The following is a 9968-nucleotide window of genomic DNA, read 5'->3' as shown; positions in this document are numbered from 1 at the left end:
TTGACTGTCTGACATACGCAACTGGAGGTGTGACAGCTTTTACAGCTCTTACACTAATTCCATTTATTTGCCTGTAAAGGGCTATTGTTGCGTGGCCAATAATGGATGTGTGAGTCAGAGTCTGTAAAGTCTTTGTCCGTGTGCGACTGTGCAGGTATGTATTTGGTTTGTGTAGATGCTTTCAAAATTGACATTTATCACCTCAGAGAAAGCAACGATTTCTGTTTCATGGCCAAACGGATTTCTGGACTTGTTGTAGATATATAAAGAGCAGGTCTGTGACTGTGTGAGCTTCTTTATAATGTAATGTATCTTTCTGAATCTTTTCAAATGATATTTATTCAGGACATGATATACTGAGGGACCAAAAAAGTAAATCAAACAATTCATCTACTGCAGAAAAATAACTGCACATAATAAATGAAATGGTTCATTGTGAGAATTATTTTAATGGTGGGTTTAGTGAGTGCAAGTCATGATACAGTGCCTATACCGAATGTGTTGTTTTTATACTTCTATGTTTTAATGTGCAGCAGCACTTTGGTCAGCTATTGTTGTTTTTAAATGTGCTCCATTAATACATTTGAATTAATGAATACAACTATTAGTAAGATGGAAACCTTCAAGTCAAGTAAAGTCAATGTTATTTATATTGCCCTGTATAATAAATAGCAATTTGCTACAGGGGACTTTACAATCTGACACCCTCTGTCCTTAGACCTTTGATTCAGATAAGTAAAAACTTCCCCCCAAAACACTCCTTTAACCAGGTGGAAAACATAGAAGAAACCTTGGTAGGGGCAAGAGATCCCTCTGTCTGGACATACAAACATGCAAAAGATGTCAAGTGCACAGTACAGGCCACAAAACTGAACAGATTTCAATTGCATTACACGCAGATTGTAAAACATATGTGAATAAAGTGGATGCAGAAGGCCATTGAAAAGACTCCAGATGCTGCCAAAGGTAGGAACTGATTCAGGGAACTCAGAATGGCTTAATGAACTGGAAAGAGCTGAAGATGGACAGTCTGTATTTAGTTAAAAAAACCTAACAGTAAGTAATCAATGCGTCTTTTTTTCCCCCCAACTTGAAGCCAAAAGACTTATGACACAGTTCCCATCCAGCAGTTGAGTACACACGAGTGAGGCTCCCTGCTGGCTGCTGCATGCGGTGACCTGGGAATGAAGGAGCACAGTCGCGCTGACTCTGTGAATCTCAATGCCACAGAGGCTTGGCTTGTCACGGTGCCAACCATTCGATTTGTTTGGAGACACAATATGGCCATCTTGGCCGTGTGCTGGAAAAGACGCCAGGGGAGCGGGTACTTGCCAGCACTCGCCAGCCAACTTTCTCTTGTCGCCTGTTCCCTCTTATTTTTCACTGTGAGGCCACACTGCGGGGAGCACTTGAAGAAAGGGAATGCGCTTTCATGGAAGATTCAAAGCCATGATCAAACATGCAGTGTTCCCGGCAATAATTCAACAATTTGACACTTTTATTGTCTTCTGCCTGATTTATGGCCCTCCACCTCATAATAAATTCATGTTGCTGTTCTTTTTCTTTAACAGTTCTCTGAAATATGATGTTTTTTAATGAGTTATCATGTTATCATGAGATTGATCCGTCGCCATCCTCTTTGCTGCGACAATAGGAGCTAATAGCAACTGTCAGGTGAATAGAAAGTTCTCAATAACGTAGAAGTAATAATTCAACTCCGTCAAAACTTGTTATTTTATTTATAAACGTTCTGGGATCGAAACATTTAAACACTTATGATGACTGTTGATTCAGGAGCAGTACGAAAAGACCAAACTCATCTTGTTAAACCTTCTGACTTTCTCATCTTTCTGCAGCACTTAGCTTGAGGCCCATTCTTTCCTTTTCCCAATTAACAAAACAGCTTGGCACTGTCAATTTTAGCAAACATGACTCAGACAGGAGTAAGTGGTGAATTTGTTGGGGACTGTTTTCTGCCACGGATCAATACACATTAGTTGCAAGTATTTGCCACAGCAAAATGATGTATGTGTGATTGATTGAACATTTTAAAGCAGAAACCCTATTCAACAGTTTGGCTCCTTTATGTGTTTCTTTACATTTTACATACAGCAAGGTTGAATCTGTACTCTTTTACCAGTTACTCTTAGTATCCCAGCCATGACTCACTGTCCACAGCTTTCACTATTGTCATTCTTTTGAGTGTTTCAAACCAGAATACCACCAGAGATAAGTGAAAAGATACGAGATGTATTTTGTGATGTAAGTGAACTGACCCTAGAAAGTCTTGCCTGTATTTTCCAGGGGAGTTATTATTTTCAGTTCTTATATAATTGTGAGATTATTGATTACGATCTATGCACTTTTATTCAAACAATGCTGTGAATGATCAGACATAATGAGAGCTGATTACTCGTCCCTAATTAGTACAACCCAAGGTTTTTCATGACTCCTTCTTTAGAGCTCATTTAATCAAAGACGACAAAAGATTGAATGGATCCATTTAAGATGCAAGAGAAGCCTTTTGTGTCTATCCATATGAAACAGTAAAGAACACCAAAGAACAGTGTCTAGTTGCAGCCTCTCTTAACTTGCTGTTAATAATTCCAACAAAGAGTGATTTCCCCTTTAAACTTCTCAGGTGGTTTCAATTCAATAACTGTTGATTCCATAAAAAGGTTAACAGTCACAAGCCACTAAATGTAAACAAATGTGTGCTGAACTATGTTTTCCCTTCTTTCCTCTCCAATTATCACCCTACAACCACTTCAATTTTATTTGGTGACCCTTTTGGAGGGGCCGTAATGACCCCTAATATGAAGGTCGGAAACCACATGCACTTATGAAGCTAACTGAATATAAAGTGCATACAGTGATCACTTATATAGTGTGTGCAAGCTTCATAACACAGGTCTCTCAGTCACCCACTCTGCATGTAATCGGCAAATAAACTTTTCTGGGATCCCGAAACCTGATATCCAATCAGAAGAGAGAACACTATAAGGGGGTGGAATGTTTATGTGCCTACAATGATGGAGCAGGTACAAATCATTCCCAATCCCTGCGTTCCGAATTGCATACTCTTTCTTTTTTCTGTTCTACATACTACATGTGACAATAAAAATTATCTATTAAGGATGCAGTTGAGTAGGCATAATATTGGGACATACTTTTACTTTTACCTCTTGCTTTTATATCCGTCGCATCCCCGTTTGTTTTCATATGAAGGCTCCATTGATGTGACGTCACTTCAGGTTGGCACTGGATTATGGGTCAGAATCGCCCACATAGGATGCTGTTTTCAACACTTAAAGGTTCAGTAAGCGGAATGGTCAGTTCAGCTAACTTCCTGTCAGTGAATGCAGTTAGCGGTCCCCTCCCTCGTCCCCACGTCACTACATGCACTGCGGTCTTCAAGCAGCGAGTTATCTAGCATCATCTCAGATCCAGAAGTGTGATAAAACATGATACAAACCATCAAAACAGACATTGAGTAGGATTTAACCTCCTCTGCCATTGTAGGCGCATACACATTCACCCATCTGTCGCTCTGCACGTGCACCGGCAGTGAGACGGGTGCCGGTTTGTAGCGTTCTCTCTTCTGATTGGTTATCAGTACTGGGATCCCCGAAAAGTTTATTTGCCGATTACATGCAGAGCGAGTGACTGAGAGATCGGCTTTACGAAACGCGCATACTATATAAGTGATCACTGTATGAATAAAGAGTAATTTAACCCTTATATTAAAATAAATAAATCGCTTACTTCACCTTTAAAATCTTGGCCAGATGTAGTAGAGGTCTTTCTAACCATCCTAAATCTGGCCACAAGAATCGGGACATACTCTTTTTTCTACCATACTAAATAGTAGAAAGTATGCGATCCGGAATGCAGGGAATGTCTGTTTTGATGGTTTTTATCAAGTTTACTTTTATCGCACTTACGGATCTGAGATGATGCTAGATAACCCGCTGCTTGAAGACCGCAGTGCATTTATGTGGTGACGTGGGGACGAGGGAGGGGGCTGCTAACTGCAGTCACTGACAGGAAGTTAGCTAAAATAACCATTTTGCTCACAGCACCTTTAATAATCTAATAATGTTGAGGATAATAGTAGCCTTTATAAATTACATATGCTATTTTGATGCAAAGCTGGCTAACATAATTCTTTGATAGCCTACTTTTGTGAGGTTTGGGTTATCATGCTTCCTGTGCTCAGCTAGCTTTTTACATTTTAACACTCTGTAGGAATAATTTGTTCTTTATACGTTAATATTTAAGATAATGTTTAGGATTTTCTCAAGAATAAATAATATATGAATGAATAATGAATAATGAATAATATAAAAGTCAATTTTATTTTGAAATTCACTTGTATTATATTCGTATGACCACATTCAATTACTTTATTTTGAAGTGTGACAGGAAACTTTATTGATATAACGACGTGTGACGGACAGAATTAACAAGCGTGGAGCCACAGGTGTTTGACCTCTATCTCTCTCGCACTCACTCTGTCAGAACCTCATATTGTGGAAAAGGATTTTTGTTTTTGAGAAGTAAACAGTCAAACTTCACGTCGTGGTCCCGTGGATTCTTTATTTTGTGGATATTCGATGAGGTAGGTGTCGAGGGAAAATACGGAGCGTCAAGCTGGAGCATCACTTTATAGACCTAAGATCCTACACACCTGATTAATTCCTGTTAGTAACACTTCACAAAAATTGTTGTACGATCAAACCTGTCTCAAATTCACTTCTTGGGAGGGTCTTTTAATTAAGTGGGCTTTTCTCCAACGGTAACAGTGAACATTAGTCAACATGGTGTCTAATAACACCTTTTGGCTTGAAATAACCACACGAAGCTAAATTATTTTGACACTTGACTCAAAATTGTTAATTGTCTATTTCAAAGACTATTACAACTTCTAAGAAGCATATCTTAAAAGTTAAAGAAAGGATAGTCTACAATTTTCATTTCACATAGCCTACTTAAAATGGTCTGGTAATTTGTGCATGTTGGGAAGAATGAAAACAAAACAAACAAGGTGGAAATATGAAGTTGTTGAAAATAAATGCTGAGCAAGGTGCTACAGTACATTTTGATCAGATATGAGTCTATAAAATGTCATGGCATTGGCGTTTATTTTTATTTTTTTTCCCATATATTTTTTTTTATGAATTGTCCTCTTGTCCTACATTGTATTAACCAAATATTGTCTCTTCAGTCCTGCACACTGAAGAAGTGGTGCATTGGAGAGTAGTGTGATTTGAAAGCCTAAATCGATGCAGGCTCGGATTTGTAACCCACTCCCACTTAAGGCTAATTGGTTTGGAACAACACTTAATGTGGCGGACCCTCCACAGGAACACACAAATGAAGGGAGAGTGGGCAAAGGGAGGGTTGTAGGGACCAGTTTGGAATTGGGTCATAATGTAAGGATTCCATTATGCTCTGGAGATGAAAGTTGACCTCCCCCCACACCCCCGCCCCCCCTCCTCACATTTGTGTTGTATTATTCACACTCTGTACTTTTACTAAAGTAGAAATTTAAATGCAGGACATTCTGATTGTTTTTTTTAAATGTCCACTATACAGCATTCAGAATTTCTTTCTCAATGATGGTGCCAGTGGCTGTAAAGTGAGCAGCAAGCTGAGAGCAGCGTGACTAGACAGACAGTGACACACGAGACAGTGTGATTGACCTGTTTGATTGATGGATGAGGTAAGTTTTGTTGCACCGTTACATTTATTTTAGTTTGACTTACATTGTTAAACTCAGTGTTTCCCACAGAATATTTTCTAGTCAAGGTGGTGTGAGTCTAGACGGTGACTGGCAAAACATAAAAACAGATAAAATACAGTTTGTTGCTAAAATATCAAATACAAATCTCAGAAAGCAGAGGAGATTTACTGGTTTGAATTCTTAAAGGTAAAAAAGAATTGTGTGATAAACGGTTTTGTGTTTCTCTGAAACACTGCAAGAAGTCAACATGTTAAAGAACATTTGACTAGATGTTACCTAATCAACTACGAGGGCATGATTATTTCTTAGTCTGGAAGTGATTTTTTTTTGTCATCTCCGCCCTTTCTTTCGTGTTCTTGCCACCTAGTAAACATTTCATCTGATGTTTTCCACTTGGGAGGCAGAATGTGGAATCCGGGGAATAGGAGGAATGGAGATAGAAATTTGCCTTAAGTGGAGACGATAAACTATTATATCCAAATCTGGATACAATGTGGAGGAGTAAACTTTCTATTTACCATATTGTGTTCTGCTAGAATAATTGCCAGGCAGAAAAGGTGTGTCAAGTGTGATCTAATTAGCTCCAGCAGAGACTTAGGGTGTATTCACACTGGGAAAGTCCGCTAGTGCACTTGCTTTGGTCCAGACCAAATAGAGTTTTGATTTTTTTTGTTTGGTGTGGTCCACTTTCATATTGCCCCTTTTGCAAGTGAACCAGCATTACGAAGCAAAACCACACGTGATCTGAGGTCATTCATTCATTGGACAGACATTCTAGGGTGGAGAGAAACAGGAAGCACGAAGTTTAAACTGCGAAATATATATCATTGATATAATATGGGGCTAAAAATAATAAAAGGGCCTACATCTAACCTATAAATAAAGAGGAAAAACATCAAATTATTGTTGTTTCATATGGTCATAATGTGTAGCCTTATGTCAATGCCACGTTATGTGGCTTGTAGCCTACGATGTGAAACATCATTTTTACTGTATTTTTGGTGCTGGATGCGCGTCACGCGAGAAGAATAGGCTCAAGCTGACACTCAGCTGATTAAGCTGTGTATCAGCTGGGTCGGCGCAGTTCAGCTCCAAACTGACACGGGGATAGTATTGACGGTCCCGTACATGGGAAGCAAAATAAAAACACACACTTCTTGCGCAGCGTGAACCTGTTGGCACTGTGCGAGAGACGCTCCCCTCTCCTTCATCTGATCGCTGAACACATTCAGCATTTATATTGTTCTGGGCTCCCGGTCAAACCACAACTAATCTTCCTAATAATGGTGACAACAACACTTTCCCATAATGTGAAGCTGACGGCTATTTATTAAAAAAGAAAAGAAAGAAAAGGCACAGTGCCTCCTGCATTTGGGTCGGATCGAGTCCGAACAAATTCACACCACAAACGAACTGCAGCAGAGTGCGTTTGGAAACGCATCGAGACTACCTCTTCAGCTGGGTCTCGGAGCGTTTGTTTGGTCCGCACCCGAGTGCGATTGCTGTATTCACACCTGCCTGAAAGATGCGCACCGAAGGCAGAAGTGCATCTGAGTTCGTTTCAACCGAACTAAACACGGCATGTGTGAATACACCCTTAAACTGCTGCAGACTATCTGCAGTGAACTGAAGGGAATGCAGAACCAAGGTACCTCCTGTATGCACCAACACACATGTTCTCCATCTATTCTTTAGTTTTAAAACAGTGTGCTGGTAAAATGGCATTCACAGAGATCATAATGATAGTATGGATCTCAGTGAGATAAATAGCATCACGGTAATGGGGTACGGCTGATCAATACAGTTAGAAGCAAGCTTCATCGTGAGTTGCACTAATGTCAACTTGCTTGCTCCCACATTTACTCCACTCCCTTTCTTGTACGTCATGCAGCTCATAATAATCTGCTGTAATTTATTTGTTTGCACTCTTCTCTTGCTCCTCTTTAAAAGTATCATTAAAATGTCATACTCGTTTCTCCTGTTGTCTTGGCAGCGAGGTTGGAACTTTCCCCCCTGTAATGGGCTCGCTATTGAACATTCACTGGTAATTGAACAGTAATGAACTGTTCTCTGACCTGTGGTGTGTGAGTAATTGATTCTGAAAGGGCTGTTTGTAGGCACAATGTGTGTCTACATGTGAGCAGGAGTTGTGTAAAAGGCAGCTGTTTTATTACAGCTCTGAGAAGTGTTGTTACCTCCCTGGCCTATAGATGGTGATGCTGCACCTTCTGTTGTTGATTGGACAGCACCATGAAGTAACTTTGCTGGGGCTTTGGCTGATCAGCTTTCACAAACTAAGACAACTGTGCTCAAAAGCTGCAGGGTGTCCACCTACTATGGATTAAGATTTGTTTTGTTGTGCTTAGGGGTTATTATGTGTCCTTTGATTGCTCTATCCTGTTCTGGAAGTACATGTTTATTTATTTATTTGGCATTTAAAGAGTCTGGAGATTTAGTATGATTTATTTTTTTCTTTAAGGTCAACTATCCAAAACTACAAGGACATCTATGGGATGGTTTAATACTTTGTTGCCAACATTAGCTAGCTAGCCAGGCAGACTATCTTACTACCTAGTAGCTATAGCCTTATTTCCATAGTCAAGGGGCCATGTTTGTAGTTTACTGCATTTTGGGTTAGTACAATATAACAAATACTTGTTCACGAGAGTAACATTTACTGCATTGTAAGCATGGTAGCATGCTATGGTATGGATCATCAGATGCAGATGATGCAGACTTTTCGTGTTTCAGCCTCAATCTTTAAGCATTAGCCTATGTGGACGTAAACCTATATGCAGACACTGTACGGATTAGACTCTAGGTTGTCGTTTGACGGTGGTACCTCCCAAGTGCATTACTACATTTGCCCTTTTTACAAACTCCTGTCTTTATTTGTGAATGTGCAGTGCAGAGTAGCCACTGCATTAACCTCCCAGTCACCTCCCGGGCTCATCACTTTTATTAGCCCTTCACTGTAATGGCTGTAGCGAGGTTTCGACTGTAGCACAGATGGTGAACAACATGAAACTATAGGGACCATTCAGGCTTATGACCCACTACCGTTCTTTGTGCGGGCAGGTAAACAGTTTGGAGAGTTATGTGCAATGACAACAGGCCAGACCTGACAAATACAATAATCTCCTGATGGATGATCATTGAATAAAGATGTTTGTTTTCATCTTGGCTCTTGCAGAGAAGTGGGCTTGTGAATTTAGCCAAAGCAGCCCACACTGTTTTATTCTGCCATTTGTATTGTGGTCAGGTACATGGAGAGGTCCTGAAATGGATTTGATTGCTTGTGCTTTTAGAGGCGATGAAATGGTTCACCACACATTTTGACGAGTTGAAGTCATTGGGACCGTCAGTTTACCTTCATTTTCCTTCCCCTTTGGGAACACTGGGACATATTGTAGTACATCTGAAAACCTCTTTGGATTATTTGAATGATTGCAGTTCCACCAAGCGGGTCAATGAAACCATGCACACCTACTATTCACTGTACGGGCTGAGCTGCAAACCCAGAGTAAGTTGAAATGTCCCGTGACAGATCAGTGGTGAAAATGAGTATCAGGTTCAGTGATCCCTCAAATGTTTTTATTTGCCTTTTGAAGAGGCTGTATTTAGGCCTACTGTATATATGTGTGGCTCTCAAAGTGGATTTTTTTTAATCTTACGTGAATTCAGTGTTGTTTGAGGGGAAAGTCTGTTGTGCTTTATGTATACATAGTACAGAGTAGCCAGCTTCTCTAACACTTAACGAACGGTTGATTGAGTGGAGCAATTACTGGAGATAGCTCCATTAAGCCATTTACATTTTCTCAAAGTTAGATTGCCTTTAATTTGCTCTATCTGGAAAGCTTGAGAACTATAAAGGCATATAAGTGATTGAAATAAGCCAGCTGCGTGCAGATGTACAAAAGCCGTTGTACATCAACAAAAGCTGTGTTGTCAAGATGTCGGCTGTACCAATCTGTGAATAACAGGCTATTGTTGGTTGACTGGCTCCGACAGTAAAGTTCACGTGGCAACAGTATAAAAAAGCTTTTATTCTCTAAATATAATGCTGCATTTACACTGCAGAGAACCAGTAAAGCGTATGTATAGATCAGCCCATAAACAGTTTTCAGTTTGGATACAGTCTGCCCAAGAAATAGCCTCAAGGGAAAACTGTTGACAGCATGGTTTGTGAACGTAAAGTTGTCGAGTTCAGTTTTTTCAATGC

The sequence above is a fragment of the Ammodytes marinus genome, assembly GCF_949987685.1.
Source record: "Ammodytes marinus genome assembly, chromosome: 7".
In the NCBI taxonomy this organism is placed as follows: Eukaryota; Metazoa; Chordata; class Actinopteri; order Uranoscopiformes; family Ammodytidae; genus Ammodytes; species Ammodytes marinus.
The sequence above is the reverse complement of the archived record's forward strand: the minus strand, read 5'-3'. Positions refer to the sequence as shown.